An 18216-nucleotide genomic window follows, 5' to 3' on the forward strand; every position below is an offset into this window, starting at 1 on the left:
GCAACACTGTAAATAGTACTCTCCCAAAACTCCTAATTTTCCATCCTGGTTGGTTGAGCCTGCAGCGACATGTACTCAGGCTTCCTATGTTGGTGGCTCTGGATTGAGATATAGGAGTAAACCAAGCCACTCTTTTTAGTTTTTATTAAATCCGTGCCTGCCAAGCACCGATTTGCCTTAGTGCAACCATCTTGTAGGAGTCGTGCCGGCTAAGTGGTCATCCTCCCTGTGATTTGGAACACATGGAAAAAGGGGAACCGAAGGATGGATCGCGGCTAACCTACATCGAAGTGGCAAATATGGCCCTTGAGGATATGCGTCAGCGCGAGCTTGCTTTCGGAGCGCAAGGCTAGGTCATTGGCGTGATTCCTGCATAGTGCCCTTTTTTCTTTAGCTTGTTTCCCTAAGAAACATCTTTCCTCTTGTAAATGCATGTTTCTCCGAGTAGGGCGTTTCGGTGCCCAGTCTCATCTATACCCGGTTAGAATACAATTCGTAAAATTTTTTTTAGAAAATTTCATTTTTTTGTGTGGTAGACAATTTGATATGTGAGGACCGCTCCAAATCTCAAGTCATTTGGACATCTGAGCAGCTCTCAGCAGAAAAGACAAATCAGACCAAAACAGTAAACATTTTTACAGATCCGCAATTTGTCTTTCTTGCTGAGAGCTCCTCAACTGTCCAAATGATTTGAAAATTGGAGCGGACCTCACGCATCAAATTGTCTACCGCACAAAAAAAATGGAATTTTTAAAACTTTTTTAGTATTTGTTTTGATTTTTTTCATCAATGCGGGTGCAAATGAGCTCGGGTGTAGAGATGGATTTTCGTGTTTCTTCCTTCTATCTTAATGAAAAGGCAACGCTTTTGCCTGTTGCTTGAAAAAACAAATCACCTTGTGAACCTGTAAAAATCATCACTTCAAACTCTATCTACTTTTTTCTCTGCTGTATATGCGTTTTTTCTTTTAATGATGCGTGGGCACATTTCTCGAAACCGCAACTCTCCGATTTGAACGAGTTAGTTAAGATGTATCATGTATATAAGCCTAGAAGATTCACTTGTACTGCCAAAGAGTCATGAAGCCGAATCTTTTTGACTTTGGTGTTCATGTTCTCTTTGCATCGTCTCTTCTGCGAGCAAAAAAGGCCACATGAACTGCTAAGTGAGATCCACACCGTGTTTCTTTTGCGCCCCCACCCCCATAACTAATATAGTAAAGTACACATGCATTGCACGCACGAACTTAAATAACCAAAGTAATGAATGAATAATGACATATCACATTATAACAGGTAACACATGTATGTTTGGAGTTATATATGCATGTGTATTTGTAGATTTAATTCTCGTAGTTCATCCCCTTGAAAATCAAATTATAGCTACAAAATACTCGAAGACTGGACGATATAATACTACACGAAACACATGAGAAATATATCCAACATAATTATTTTGAGTAATGCTACACATACAGATTGGTTGCTACGGATTCAACGGATTGTAATTAGGTGGCCGTTTTTGATTGGAGATTAGGAGGGAGGCGCGGCTCATCCCCATGAAAATCTGGGGGGATTAAGTAGCGTTGAGATGCCTGTATTCCTCCATGCGTCTAGGATCATTGATTATCTTTAGGTATTCCATATTGCAATTTTGAGTAGCTAGTATTGCATCTTCAAAGACAAATGAAACTTTTGAATGATATGTCATAGCCTTGAACGAAAAAAAACATAAATTCAAAGTCAAGAGCAATTCTTTTAGAGGAAAACAAACTTGGGGGAATATATGGCCGAGTGTAGAACAAATAAGAAGTGCATTTGATTTGAGGTTTTTGCATATCGTGCATTGTAATTCATAAAGTGAAGAACGGAGTGGTAATTCGAAGAAAAAGGTTGAATAATGGAAGTATGGAATATTCTAGAACAAAGGATGTTTGTGTTTTGACGTTTGTGCATATTATTCGTTGTAAATTATAAGTCTAAAAGAATGGTAATACATTCAGAGGAATTGTTTTGTAAAATTTAAATGGAAGATTTTGGAACAAAGAGGAAGTTGTTTTGAGGTTTGTGCAGTGTGATTAAGCTCAAACATGGAATCTTCTACATACTACACATGGCAAAACCCGACTGAGTGAAGAAGATATCCGACAACCAACATTGCTCAGATTTGTTACCTTTATACCGTCGGATTGATTTCATCCAACAGTCAATATTCAAAGTATAGATATAGATGTTCTAGGCTCCGACCCAATGAACTATTTGAATGCTAGTCAAATTCTCAAAATTAATGAGTTAGTTTGACAAATTGGACGTAGTCCATTTCTCCAGATCGGATGAACCAAGTGTTGTTTTTTTGAGGACGGGGTGGGTGGGCTAAGGTGGTGTGGGGTTGAGTAGAGACGCGAGGTTCTTGAGTCGTGACCTTTGCCATGCTATTGCCTTGTTGGTTGTTGCTATAGAAAGTCTCAAATCTCAGGAAAATTGTGGTGGAGCTGAGGCTTCACGACACGGCTTATCTAGCCATCCATTTTCTACATCATGATACATGTAGGAATTTTTTGTCTTTTTAACCCCTTGTCGGCGGGCACGCCTAGGGTGAGGAACCCGAAGGAGAGTGGGGTCGGTGGGAGGCAGTAGGAGAACTGGCTCCCGTACGTCGCCGCCTTCTGCGACAGGAACGACTGCACACCGCCGCCGAGCTCGACGAGGCCGTCAAGCCTAGGGTTGAATGTATCCGTGTGGTTGTAGCCGAATTGGAAGCCTTTGATGGCTTTCGAGCCGGTTAGTGCAAGGGTGTCAGAGGCGTAACTCCCTAGAGTGTATGAGCTTTCTAGGTAGCTAATAACGTACTGGCACTGGTCATGAGAACAACCTTTCCACTACCAGCCAAGCTGTGAGCACACCATAGAGATACAGAAGAAGGGCGTGAGGAGCTTGATGCCGTAGAGTCGAACAGTGTGCTGACATGGGTGTTGCAGCGCACCAGAAGACGTGGTTTCCGGTGTCGATGCCGATGGCCGAATGTCGGCAACCCAATCCCAATTGTGACCATGTACTCCATCGAGCCTAGCGCGTCTCCCAGGAGGGGCAGCATGCTCACGTCAGATTGGTGCAATCCGTTCGCACCGCGGCCTGCTGGGCGTAGCCCGCTCGGGCAACGTCATGGTGCAGCCGCTCCGAGAAGCTGCGCTCCTTGGAGGGCACTAGCGTGCAAGGTCCGTGTCGGTGGTTCAAATATAAATAATTATTGAATAAATACAACATGATAAAGTGTGATGTGTGTGTGTGTGTGTGGGGGGGGGGGGGGGCGCATATGCCCTTTGTCCATGTTGATTTTATATGCCCTTTGTCCATGTTAATAATTTATTTAAGCATATAGATATATTGGATCCTTATTTAATATGGGCCCCAGTTCGGCACACCCCTATTTCATTACTCAAAACCAAAGATCGAGAGAGGAAGAAGTGAGTGGACGGAACTCGGCCAAGGTAAAGGATAATCATTGCAAAAGTGCATTTTGCCATGTTCACCAACTAAACTTTCCACCTCGCATCAACTAAAATTGCCATGAAATACGTTCGGGTTGCTATGCTTAAAATCCGAATGTTCGGAATTTATTATTTCTGCTTTTTTATGGGTCGGTCTAGAGCGAGGAAGAAGTTGCTTAGACGCACATCTTTACCACGTCCAAATCGATTAGTGTCATGACACCAAGTTCTTTTGCTAGGACGAACGAAACTTTATCTTGTTGTATGCACGTATTAATTAAGGGAACTAAAGCAACTATTTCACTAGCCTGAGCATGATTGCATGGCACCTTGCTGCAAACATTTAGTTTTTTCTAGACCGTGGTGGAAGTACGCCATGGTATGGACTGGGAAGATTGATAGTTTGATATGTATAGACTGGTTTACCTAGAAGTTGTTGGGGAACGTAGTAAAATTTTAAAATTTTCTATGCATCACCAAGGTCAATCTATGAAGTTATCTAGCAACGAGGGAGAGGGGAGTGCATCTACATACCCTTGTAGATCGCGAGCGGAAGCGTTCAAGAGAACGGGGTTGATGGAGTCATACTCGTCGTGATCCAAATCACCGATGACCTAGCGCCGAACGGACGGCACCTCCGCGTTCAACACACGTACGGTTGGGAAGACGTCTCCTCCAACTTGATCCAGCAAGGGGGAAGGAGAGGTTGATGGAGATCCAGCAGCACGACGGCGTGGTGGTGGAAGCAACGGTGATCTCGGCAGGGCTTCGCCAAGCTCAGCAAGAGGGAGAGGTGTCACGGGAGGGAGAGGGAGGCGCCAGGGGCTAGGGTGCGGCTGCCCTCCCTCCCCCCACTATATATAGGACCCCTAGGGGGGCGCCGTCCCTAGGAGATGGGATCTCCAAGGGGGGGCGGCGGCCAAGGGGGTGGCTTGCCCCCCAAGCCAAGTGGGGCGCCCCCACCCCTAGGCTTTCCAACCCTAGGCGCAGGGGGAGGCCCAAGGGGGGCGCACCAGCACACTAGGGGCTGGTTCCCCTCCCACTTCAGCCCATGGGGCCCTCCGGGATAGATGGCCCCACCCGGTGGACCCCCGGGACCCTTCCGGTGGTCTCAGTACATTACCGATTACCCCTGAAACTTTCCCGATGGCCGAAACTTGACTTCCTATATATAAATCTCACCTCCGGACCATTTCGGAACTCCTCGTGACGTCCGGGATCTCATCCGGGACTCCGAACAACTTTTGGGTTACCGTATACTAATATCTCGACAACCCTAGCATCACCGAACGTTAAGTGTGTAGACCCTACGGGTTCGGGAGACACGCAGACATGACCGAGGCGACTCTCCGGTCAATAACCAACAGCAGTATCTGGATACCCTTGTTGTCTCCCACATCCTCCTCGATGATCTCATCGGATGAACCACAATGTCGAGGATTCAATCAATCCCGTATACAATTCCCTTTGTCAATGGGTAGGTTACTTGACCGAGACTCGATCGTCGGTATCCCAATACCTCGTTCAATCTCGTTACCGGCAAGTCACTTTACTCGTATCGTAATGCATGATCCCGTGATCAACCACTTGGTCACATTGAGCTCATTATGATGATGCATTACCGAGTGGGCCCAAAGATACCTCTCCGTCATACGGAGCGACAAATCCCAGTCTCGATTCGTGCAACCCAACAGACACTTTCGGAGATACCCGTAGTGCACCTTTATAGTCACCCAGTTACGTTGTGACGTTTGGCACACCCAAAGCACTCCTACGGTATCCGGGAGTTGCACAATCTCATGGTCTAAGGAGATGATACTTGACATTCGGAAAAGCTATAGCAAACGAACTACACGACCTTTGAGCTATGCTTAGGATTGGGTCTTGTCCATCACATCATTCTCCTAATGATGTGATCCCGTTATCAATGACATCTAATGTCCATAGTCAGGAAACCATGACTATCTTTTGATCAACGAGCTAGTCAACTAGAGGCTCACTAGGGACGTGTTGTGGTCTATGTATTCACACATGTATTACGATTTCCGGATAACACAATTATAGCATGAACAATAGAAAATTATCATGAACAAGGAAATATAATAATAACCATTTTATTATTGCCTCTAGGGCATATTTCCAACAGTCTTCCACTTGCACTAGAGTCAATAATCTAGTTACATTGTGATGAATCGAACACCCATTGAGTTTTGGTGTTGATCATGTTTTGCTCTAGGGAGAGGTTTAGTCAACGGATCTGCTACATTCAGGTCCGTATGTACTTTACAAATATCTATGTCTCCATTTTGAACACTTTCACGAATGGAATTGAAGCGACGCTTGATATGCCTGGTCTTCCTGTGAAACCTGGGCTCCTTGGCAAGGGTAATAGCTCCAGTGTTGTCACAGAAGAGAGTCATCGGGCCCGACGCATTGGGAATGACTCCTAGGTCGGTAATGAACTCCTTCACCCAGATTGCTTCTTGTGCTGCCTCCGAGGCTGCCATGTACTCCGCTTCACATGTAGATCCCGCCACAACGCTTTGCTTGCAACTGCACCAGCTTACTACCCCATCATTCAAATATACACGTATCCGGTTTGTGACTTAGAGTCATCCAGATCTGTGTCGAAGCTAGCATCGACGTAACCCTTTACGACGAGCTCTTCGTGACCTCCATAAATGAGAAACATATCCTTAGTCCTCTTCAGGTACTTTAGGATATTCTTGACCGCTGTCCAGTGTTCCATGCCGGGATTACTTTGGTACCTTCCTACCAAACTTACGGCAAGGTTTACATCAGGTCTGGTACACAGCATAGCATACATGATAGACCCTATGGCCGAGGCATAGGGGACGACACTCATCTTTTCTCTATCTTCTGCCGTGGTCGGGAATTGAGCCGTGCTCAATCTCGTACCTTGCAATACAGGCAAGAACCCCTTCTTTGACTGATCCATATTGAACTTCTTCAATATCTTGTCAAGGTACGTACTCTGTGAAAGACCAATGAGGCGTCTCGATCTATCTCTATAGATCTTGATGCCTAATATGTAAGCAGCTTCTCCAAGATCCTTCATTGAAAAACACTTGTTCAAGTAGGCCTTTATGCTTTCCAAGAATTCTATATCATTTCCCATCAACAGTATGTCATCCACATACAATATGAGAAATGCTACAGAGCTCCCACTCACTTTCTTGTAAATGCAGGCTTCTCCATAAGTCTGCGTAAACCCAAACGCTTTGATCATCTCATCAAAACGAATGTTCCAACTCCGAGATGCTTGCACCAGCCCATAGATCGAGCGTTGGAGCTTGCACACCTTGTCAGCATTCTTAGGATCGACAAAACCTTCCGGCTGCATCATATACAATTCTTCCTTAAGGAAATCATTAAGGAACGCCGTTTTGACGTCCATTTGCCATATCTCATAATCATAGAATGCGGCAATTGTTAACATGATTCAGACGGACTTCAGCTTCGCTACGGGTGAGAAAGTCTCATCGTAGTCAACCCCTTGAACTTGTCGATAACCCTTAGCGACAAGCCGAGCTTTATAGATGGTTACATTACCATCCGCGTCTGTCTTCTTCTTAAAGATCCATTTATTTTCTATGGCTCGCCGATCATCGGGCAAGTCAGTCAAAGTCCATACTTCGTTTTCATACATGGATCCTATCTCAGATTTCATGGCTTCCAGCCATTTGTCGGAATCTGGGCCCGCCATCGCTTCCTCATAGTTCGAAGGTTCACCGTTGTCTAACAACATGATTTCCAAGACAGGGTTGCCGTACCACTCTGGTGCGGAACGTGTCCTTGTGGACCTACGAAGTTCAGTAGCAACTTGATCTGAAGTTTCATGATCATCATCATTAACTTCCTCTCTAGTCGGTGCAGGCACCTCAGGAACAATTTCCTGATCTGCGCCACTCTCTGGTTCAAGAGGCAATACTTCATCAAGTTCTACTTTCCTCCCACTCACTTCTTTCGAGAGAAACTCTTTCTCTAGAAAGGATCCATTCTTGGCAACAAAGATCTTGCCTTCGGATCTGAGGTAGAAGGTATACCCAATAGTTTCTTTAGGGTATCCTATGAAGACGCATTTTTTCGACTTGGGTTCGAGCTTTTCAGGTTGAAGTTTCTTGACATAAGCATCGCATCCCCAAACTTTTAGAAACGACAGCTTAGGTTTCTTCCCAAACCATAATTCATATGGTGTCATCTCAACGGATTTCGACGGAGCCCTATTTAAAGTGAATGCAACAGTCTCTAAAGCATAGCCCCAAAATGACAGCGGTAGATCGGTAAGAGACATCATAGATCGCACCATATCCAATAGAGTGCGATTACTATGTTCGGACACACCATTACGCTGGGGTGTTCCAGGCAGCATGAGTTGTGAAACTATTCCACATTTCCTTAAGTGCGTGCCAAATTCGTGACTCAAGTATTCTCCCCCACGATCTGATCGCAAGAACTTGATTTTCCTGTCACGTTGATTCTCAACCTCACTCTGAAATTCCTTGAACTTTTCAAAGGTCTCAGACTTGTGTTTCATTAAGTAGACATACCCATATCTACTCAAGTCATCAGTGGGGGTGAGAACATAACGATAGCCACCGCGAGCCTCAACACTCATTGGACCGCACACATCAGTATGTATGATTTCCAATAAGTTGGTTGCTCGCTCCATTGTTCCTGAGAACGGAGTCTTGGTCATTTTACCTATGAGGCATGGTTCGCACGTGTCAAATGATTCCTAATCAAGAGACTCCAAAAGTCCATCTGCATGGAGCTTCTTCATGCGTTTGACACCTATGTGACCAAGGCGGCAGTGCCACAAGTATGTGGGACTATCATTATCAACCTTACATCTTTTGGTATTCACACTATGAATATGTGTAACATTACGCTCGAGATTCATTAAGAATATACCATTCACCAGCGGAGCATGACCATAAAACATATCTCTCATATAAATAGAACAACCATTATTCTCGGATTTAAATGAGTAGCCATCTCGAATTAAACGAGATCCTGATATAATGTTCATGCTCAAAGCTGGCACTAAATAACAATTATTGAGGTTTAAAACTAATCCCGTAGGTAAATGTAGAGGTAGCGTGCCGACGGCGATCACATCGACCTTGGAACCATTCCCCACGCGCATCGTCACCTCGTCCTTCGCCAGTCTCCGCTTATTCCGCACCTCCTGCTTTGAGTTACAAATGTGAGCAACCACACCGGTATCAAATACCCAGGAGCTACTACGAGTATTAGTAAGGTACACATCAATTACATGTATATCACATATACCTTTAGTGTTGCCAGCCTTCTTGTCCGCTAAATATTTGGGGCAATTCCGCTTCAGTGACCACTTCCCTTGCAATAAAAACACTCAGTCTCGGGCTTGGGTCCATTCTTTGGCTTCTTCCCGGCAGCTTGCTTACCGGGCGCGGAAACCCCCTTGTCGTCCTTCTTGAAGTTCTTCTTACCCTTGCCTTTCTTAAACTTAGTGGTTTTATTAACCATCAACACTTGATGTTCCTTTTTGATCTCCACCTCCGCTGATTTCAGCATTGAATATACCTCAGGAATAGTCTTTTCCATCCCCTGCATATTGAAGTTCATCACAAAGCTCTTGTAGCTCGGTGGAAGCGACTGAAGGATTCTGTCAATGACCGCGTCATCCGGGAGATTAACTCCCAGCTGAGTCAAGCGGTTATGCAACCCAAACATTTTGAGTATGTGCTCACTGATAGAACTATTTTCCTCCATCTTACAACTGAGGAACTTGTCGGAGACTTCATATCTCTCGACCCGGGCATGAGCTTGGAAAACCATTTTCAGCTCTTCGAACATCTCATATGCTCCGTGTTGCTCAAAACGCTTTTGGAGTCCCGGTTCTAAGCTGTAAAGCATGCCGCACTGAACGAGGGAGTAATCATCAGCACGTGACTGCCAAGCGTTCATAACGTCTTGGTTCTCTGGGATGGGTGCGTCACCTAGCGGTGCTTCTAGGACATAATCTTTCTTGGCAGCTATGAGGATGATCCTCAGGTTCCGGACCCAGTCCGTATAGTTGCTGCCATCATCTTTCAGCTTGGTTTTCTCTAGGAACGCGTTGAAGTTGAGGACAACGTGGGCCATTTGATCTACAAGACATATTGTAAAGATTTTAGACTAAGTTCATGATAATTAAGTTAATCTAATCAAATTATTCAATGAACTCCCACTCAGATAGACATCCCTCTAGTCATCTAAGTGAAACATGATCCGAGTCAACTAGGCCGTGTCCGATCATCACGTGAGACGGACTAGTCAACATCGGTGAACATCTTCATGTTGATCATATCTTCTATACGACTCAAGCTCGACCTTTCGGTCTTCTGTGTTCCGAGGCCATGTCTGTACATGCTAGGCTCGTCAAGTCAACCTAAGTGTATTGCGTGTGTAAATCTGGCTTACACCCGTTGTATTTGAACGTTAGAATCTATCACACCCGATCATCACGTGGTGCTTCGAAACAACGAACCATCGCAACGGTGCACAGTTAGGGGGGACACTTTCTTGAAATTATTACGAGGGATCATCTTATTTAAGCTATCGTCGTTCTAAGCAAATAAGATGTAAAACATGATAAACATCACATGCAATCAAATAGTGACATGATACGGCCAATATCATTTGCTCCTTTTGATCTCCATCTTCGGGGCTCCATGATCGTCGTTGTCACCGGCATGACACCATGATCTCCATCATCATGATCTCCATCATCGTGTCTTCTTGAAGTTGTCTCGTCATCTATTACTTCTACTACTATGGCTAAGGGTTTAGCAATAAAGTAAAGTAATTACATGACGTTTATGTTGACACGCAGGTCATAAATAAATTAAGACAACTCCTATGGCTCCTGCCAGTTGTCATACTCATCGGCATGCAAGTCGTGATTCCTATTACAAGAACATGATCAATCTCATACATCACATATATCATTCATCACATCCTTTTGGCCATATCACATCACACGGCACATGCTGCAAAAACAAGTTAGACGTCCTCTAATTGTTGTTGCAAGTTTTTACGTGGCTGCTATAGGTTTCTAGCAAGAACATTTCTTACCTACGCCAAAACCACAACGTGATATGCCAATTTCTATTTACCCTTCATAAGGACCCTTTTCATCGAATCCGATCCGACTGAAGTGGGAGAGACAGACACCCGCTAGCCACCTTATGCAACTAGTGCATGTCAGTCGGTGGAACCAGTCTCACGTAAGCGTACGTGTAAGGTCGGTCCGGGGTGCTTCATCCCACGATGCCGCCGAATCAAGATAAGACTAGTAACGACAAGTAAATTGACAATATCGATGCCCACAACTGCTTTGTGCTCTACTCGTGCATAGAAACTACGCATAAACCTGGCTCATGATGCCACTGTTGGGGAACATAGCAGAATTTTAAAATTTTCTACGCATCACCAAGGTCAATCTATGGAGTCATCTAGCAACGAGGGAGAGGGGAGTGCATCTACATACCCTTGTAGATCGCGAGCGGAAGCGTTCAAGAGAACGGGGTTGATGGAGTCGTACTCGTCGTGATCCAAATCACCGATGACCTAGCCCCGAACGGACGGCACCTCCGCGTTCAACACACGTACAGTTGGGAAGACGTCTCCTCCAACTTGATCCAGCAAGGGGGAAGGAGAGGTTGATGGAGATCCAGCAGCACGACGGCGTGGTGGTGGAAGCAACGGTGATCTCGGCAGGGCTTCGCCAAGCTCAGCAAGAGGGAGAGGTGTCACGAGAGGGAGAGGGAGGCGCCAGGGGCTAGGGTGCGGCTGCCCTCCCCCCACTGTATATAGGACCCCTAGGGGGGCGCCGACACTAGGAGATGGGATCTCCAACGGGGGGCGGCGGCCAAGGGGGTGGCTTGCCCCCCAAGCCAAGTGGGGCGCCCCCCACCCCTAGGGTTTCCAACCCTAGGCGCAGGGGGAGGCCCAAGGGGGCACACCAGCCCACTAGGGGCTGGTTCCCCTCCCACTTCAGCCCATGGGGCCCTCTGGGATAGGTGGCCCCACCCGGTGGACCCCCGGGACCCTTCCGGTGGTCCTGGTACAATACCTATTACCCCCGAAACTTTCCCGATGGCCGAAACTGGACTTCCTATATATAAATCTTCACCTCCGGACCATTCCGGAACTCCTCGTGACGTCCGGGATCTCATCCGGGACTCCGAACAACTTTCGAGTTACCGTATACTAATATCTCAACAACCTAGCGTCACTGAACCTTAAGTGTGTAGACCCTACGGGTTCGGGAGACACGCAGACATGACCGAGACGACTCTCCGGTCAATAACCAACAGCAGGATCTGGATACCCATGTTGGCTCCCACATGCTCCTTGATGATCTCATCGGATGAACCACGATGTCGAGGATTCAATCAATCCCATATACAATTCCCTTTGTCAATCGGTACGTTACTTGCCTGAGACTCGATCGTCGGTATCCCAATACCTCGTTCAATCTCGTTACCGGCAAGTCACTTGACTCGTACCGCAATGCATGATCCCGTGATCAACCACTTGGTCACATTGAGCTCATTATGATGATGCATTATCGAGTGGGCCCAGAGATACCTCTCCGTCATACGGAGTGACAAATCCCAGTCTCGATTTGTGCAACCCAACAAACACTTTCGGAGATACCCGTAGTGCACCTTTATAGTCACCCAGTTACGTTGTGACGTTTGGCACACCCAAAGCACTCCTACGGTATCCGGGAGTTGCACAATCTCATGGTCTAAGGAGACGACACTTGACATTCGGAAAAGCTATAGCAAACGAACTACACGATATTTGAGCTATGCTTAGGATTGGGTCTTGTCCATCACATCATTCTCCTAATGATGTGATCCCATTATCAATGACATCTAATGTCCATAGTCAGGAAACCATGACTATCTTTTGATCAACGAGCTAGTCAACTAGAGGCTCACTAGGGACGTGTTGTGGTCTATGTATTCACACATGTATTACGATTTCTGGATAACACAATTATAGCATGAACAATAGACAATTATCATGAACAAGGAAATATAATAATAACCATTTTATTATTGCCTCTAGGGCATATTTCCAACAGAAGTCCCTCTTCTTTCTAGTTGGAACCTTTGTTCCTTGCATGACACATTTGTTGATGTAAATTCTTGAGTTTGAGCAAGCAGGTTTTACCATGTTTCTTCTTTGTACTCCTATACGGCTCCATGTTTGAGGTGTTTGCAAGATGGTGTGACAGAGAGAATAACAAAATGGAAATCCTTTTCAACTGATCTGGATGTACATGAACTGCAGGTTGATGCTGCCCTTGATCTAAGCCATACACAAAACATAGGTAGAATGATAAAAGCACATTTTTCGCAGTCCCAGGTAATCTTGATCCTCTAGATGGTGGAATTCTGTAACGACTTATGTTCAGTTACCCCGTGTATGTGTTGGGAACTCTACTTCGTATTTTCAGTTGACAATTCAAAGTTGGTCTTTGCAGTTCATAGTAGTTTTGTAGCGACCAGACCTCAAACGGTCCATTCTCTGTGCTCCGGTGTCATCCCTGGATCAGTAATGCTGACACCACACAGTACTTGAAGGATTTATAACATAGTAGCAATCACACACTTATTACATCGAGTGTCTCCAAAAGAGAACTTATTACAATAAATATGGCTTAAGGCCATCTAATAACGATAACAACGGAAGGCTTGGAAGATAAGTGAGTCCATCAACTCCAACGGCATCACTGAGTATAGAACCACGACCTAAAACTCCTTAATCATCGTCTGAAAAGTCTGCAACATTAACGTTGCAGCCCGAAATGGGTCAGCACATGGAATATGCTGCCAATGTAACACATAGAGAGTAATGGAATGAAACAGCTATTCTATATGCATATTTGGCTGGTGGAAATCTCTATGGTTACATTTTTGCGAAAAGCCAATTTTTCCCTACTGCAAAGGAATAAATTTATTTAACTATCATGGTGGTTGTTAAACATTGAGAATGGTTGACATCATTCTCAATCCCAATTAAACATCATCATTAAACAAACCCATCAAAATTAAATTTTATAGTAACATGTTGAGATTCACATGATAATCCAGATACTAGATACTCAAGATGTCCATAACCGGGGACACGGCTAACCATGATTAGTTTATACACTCTGTAGAGGTTTGTGCACTTTTCTCCACAAGACTCGATCGCCTCCGTTTGGTTTCTCGCACTACACGGTGTTTGAGAAACGGATGACCGAGACATAGTCTTTCAGAAGCGCTAGCACCTTACGATGGGTAGACTGTACCACCTACATCCCCTACATATGCTAGTCTACCACTGTAAGAGTTTGCACGACTTAGTCAACTAAGCTAGAGCCCATAATAGCTTGTGGCTGCACACGGAAGTTTCTAGCATGAATAATCTCATGATCCCTTTGAGCCTGGGTGGCGGTCCATAAAGAAAAACAGGCAATCCTGGAATACCCAGGTACCTCAATCCACCCAGATGTGTGTTTACGTTGTCACCTTAAATAAACCATTAATTAACAATCTCACATCTGTCATGGATACACTCACCCAATCCACGTCTACTAGCATAGCATGGCATAATAAGCAACGTAGAAGTAACTCCCAAAGGTTTGATAATAAATAGGTAATATGTACTACCTCAACTACTTCCCAAACCCATAATTTAATTAGATCCTAATCATGAAATGTGTAAGGATTTATCTAATGCAATAAAACTGGGTAGTAGGAGGTATGATCAAAGTGTTACTTGCCTTGCTGATGATCCGGGAAACCTAGCAATTCAAAGTAACAAGCGGCGCACTCCAGGTACTCTATCGCAAACAAACAAGCATACAATAAGTACTCAACTAATGCATAGGTAAAACTCAAATAAGATATCTAACCAGAAGGTTCAACTTAAGAACTCCGGTTGGCAAAAAGAATCAAATCGAACGAAGCAACGAAAGACAAAACGGCAAAAGAAATAGGCTTCGTTTACTATTCTGGATCTAAGGTAATTTTTACAGTGGCAAAAACTTGTTTGAGTTGGTTAATCGGAAAGAGGGTTTCGAGACGAAACTCCATGCACTTGAATCGTCTGATTCCGATAAACAAGCGAAAAGTTAGACTAAAACGAAAATCGGATCAGAAATCACGATCAGAAAAATCATGGATTTAATCCGAGAAAAAGAAAAATGACGAACGTTCGTTAAAACGAATGAACGGGCGAACACTCGCTATTTAAATAAACCATAAAACTGATCTATTTAAAAAAAACCGAAACTAAAAAAACAAACAAAACCGTCGGAAAACCGAACGGTTTTTCGGGAAAAACCGGCGACTAAAAAAAAACTACCTCCGGCAACTCCGACGACTAATCCGGCAGCGGCGGCGGTCGGCGGCGCGGGTCGGCGGGGCGGCGACGTAGGGTGGCGCTAGGCGGCGGTGGCGGGGCGGCGCTAGGCGGCGACGGCGAAGGCGGCGGCAGCGCGGGGCTAGGGCGGCACTAGGGTTTGGGGGGGGGGTTCCGGCTGGGCCTCCCCGGCTTATAAAGCCGGACGGGCCTAGTGTCCGGGCCGGACACGGCCCGTAGGTCGGTTGCGTTTTTTTATAAATTGTTACGCTCAGAAAAAAAGAAAAGGACTACTAAACGGACTCCAAAAATCCCGAAATAAATTTTCCCTGGCTTCTAAAATCAAGCCGCACAGGATGAACATTTATTCGGGGCCTAAATGCAATTTTGAAAAACGCACATTTTTCCTAAATTCAAATAAAATAGCAAATAAAACCAAATAAAACCTTGTTTGATTTTTTTATTAAATCCTCAATATTTCTTTCTTTTGGGAAAGTCATTTTATTCCCTCTCTCATATTTTTATAATAGAAATAATTGAAGATAAAATAAATAAAATCAAAAGATCCTATTCTCACAATTTGAGACAACTCAAATATGAAAATAACGAAATCCCCAACTCTCTCCGAGGGTCCTTGAGTTGTGAAAATTTTCTAGGATCAACCAAAATGCAATAAGTATGATATACAATGATGATCTAGTGTATAACATTCCAAATTGAAAATTTGGGATGTTACAAGTTTCGCTAAAAAAGGGCATGTTCAACAACGCCAACGTGATATCCCGATTCCCGAACAAAATTTGCTGTGGGGGTCCACTGTGACACGTACCTATTTATTTAAACCAAATATTATCATGATTCTGAAAACTATTCTCTGGTTTCAATTATTGAGTGCAACACTCGTAAGGCAGTAGGAGAACTGGCTCCCGTACGTCACCGCCTTCTGCGACAGGAACGACTGCACACCGCCACCGAGCTCGACGAGGCCGTCAAGCCTATGGTTGAATGCATCTGTGTGGTTGTAGCCGAATTGGAAGCCTTTGATGGCTTTCGAGCTGGTTAGTGCGAGGGTGTCAGAGGCGTAGCTCCCTAGGGTGTATGAGCTTTCCATGTAGCTAATCACGTACTGGCACTGGTCATGAGAACAACCTTTCCACTACCAGCCAAGCCGTGGGCACACCATAGAGATACAGAAGAAGGGCGTGAGGAGCTTGATGCCATAGAGTCGAACTGTGTGCCGACATGGGTGTTGCAGCGCACCAGAAGACGTGGTTTCCTTGTTGATGCCGACGGTCTGGCCAAATGCCGATGACCCAATCCCAATTGTGACCACATACTCCATCGAGCCTAGCGCGTCTCCCAGGAGGGGCAGCATGCTCACGTCAGATTGGTGCAACCCGTTCGCACTGTGGCCTGCTGGACGTAGCCCGCTCGGGCAACGTCATGGTGCAGCCGCTCCGAGAAGCTGCGCTCCTTGGAGGGCACCAGCATGCAAGGTCTGTGTCAGTGGCTCGATGACACTATGCTCCAGCCGGTGAGAATGATTTTGAACAGAATAACATATAATGTACTCAACTATAAATAATTATTGAATAAACACAACATGGTAAAGTGTGCCGGGGGCATATGCCCTCTGCCATGTTGATTTTATATTCTGCAAAACTTTTTAATAATTTATTTAAGCATATAGATATATTTGATCCTTATTAAATATGGGCCCCAGGTCGGCACGCCCTTGTTTCATGAAGGAAATATGCCCTAGGGGCAATAATAAAGTTGTTCTTTACATTTCCTTATATGATGATAAATGTTTATTATTCATTCTAGAATTGTATTAACTGGAAACTTAGTACATGTGTGAATACATAGAGAAACAGAGTGTCACTAGTTTGCCTCTACTTGACTAGCTCGTTGAATCAATGATGGTAATGTTTCCTAACCATAGACATGAGTTGTCATTTGATTAACGGGATCACATCATTAGAGAATGATGTGATTGACTTGACCCATCCTGTAGCTTAGCACGATGATCATTTAGTTTATTGCTATTACTTTCTCCATAACTATACATGTTCCTATGACTATGAGATCATGCAACTCCTAGATACCGGAGGAACACTTTGTGTGCTACCAAACGTCACTACGTAACTGGGTGAATATAAATGTGCTCTACATGTGTCTCCGATGGTGTTTGTTGAGTTGGCATGGATCAAGATTGAGATTTGTCACTCCGATTATTGGAGATGTATCTCTGGGCCCTCTCGGTAATGTACATCACTATAAGCCTTGTGAGCAATGTAGCTAATGAGTTAGTTACGGGATGTAGCATTACGGAACGAGTAAAGAGACTTACCGGTAACGAGATTGAACTAGGTATTGAGATACCGACAATTGAATCTCGGGCAAGTAACATACCGATGACAAAGGGAACAACGTATATCGTTATGCGGTTTGACCGATAAAGATCTTCATAGAATATGTAGGAACCAATATGAGCATCCGGGTTCCGCTATTGGTTATTGACCGGAGACATGTCTCGGTCATGTCTACATAGTTCTCGAACCCGTAGGGTCCGCACGCTTAACGTTCGATGACGATCGGTATTATGAGTTTATGTGTTTTGATGTACCGAAGGTAGTTCCGAGTCCCGGATTTGATCACGGACATGACGAGGAGTCTCGAAATGGTCGAGACATAAAGATCGATATATTGAAAGACTATGTTTGGACATCGGAATGGTTCCGGATGAAATCGGGGGTATACCGGAGCACCGGGAGGTTACCGGAACCCCCCGGGAGGTATATGGGCCTTATTGGGCCTTAGTGGAAGAGAGGAAACAGAAGCAAAGGAGGGGGCACCCCCAAGCCCAATCTGAATTGGGAGGGGGGCGGCCCCCCTTTTCATTCCTTCTTCCTCCTCCCTTCTCTCCTAGAACCAACAAAGGGAAGGGGAAATCCTACTCCCTGTGGGAGTAGAACTCCCTGTGGGAGTAGAACTCCCTGTGGGAGTAGAACTCCCTTGGGGCGCGCCTAGAGAGGCCGGCCCCCTCCCCCTCCTCCACTCCTTTATATACGAGGGAGGGGGGCACCCCATGGACACACAAGTTGATCATTGATCTTTAGCCGTGTGCGGTGCCCCCTCCACCATAATCCACCTCGGTTATATCGTAGCGGTGCTTAGGCGAAGCCCTGTTCCGGTAGCAACATCATTACCGGCATCATGCCGTCGTGCTGACGAAGCTCTCCCACGAAGCTCTACTGGATCGTGAGTTCGCGGGACGTCACCGAGCCGGACGTGTGCAGATCGCGGAGGTTCCG

This window comes from Triticum urartu, chromosome 3A, assembly GCF_056163025.1.
Source record: "Triticum urartu cultivar PI428250 chromosome 3A, HENAU_Tu73, whole genome shotgun sequence".
In the NCBI taxonomy this organism is placed as follows: domain Eukaryota; kingdom Viridiplantae; phylum Streptophyta; class Magnoliopsida; order Poales; family Poaceae; genus Triticum; species Triticum urartu.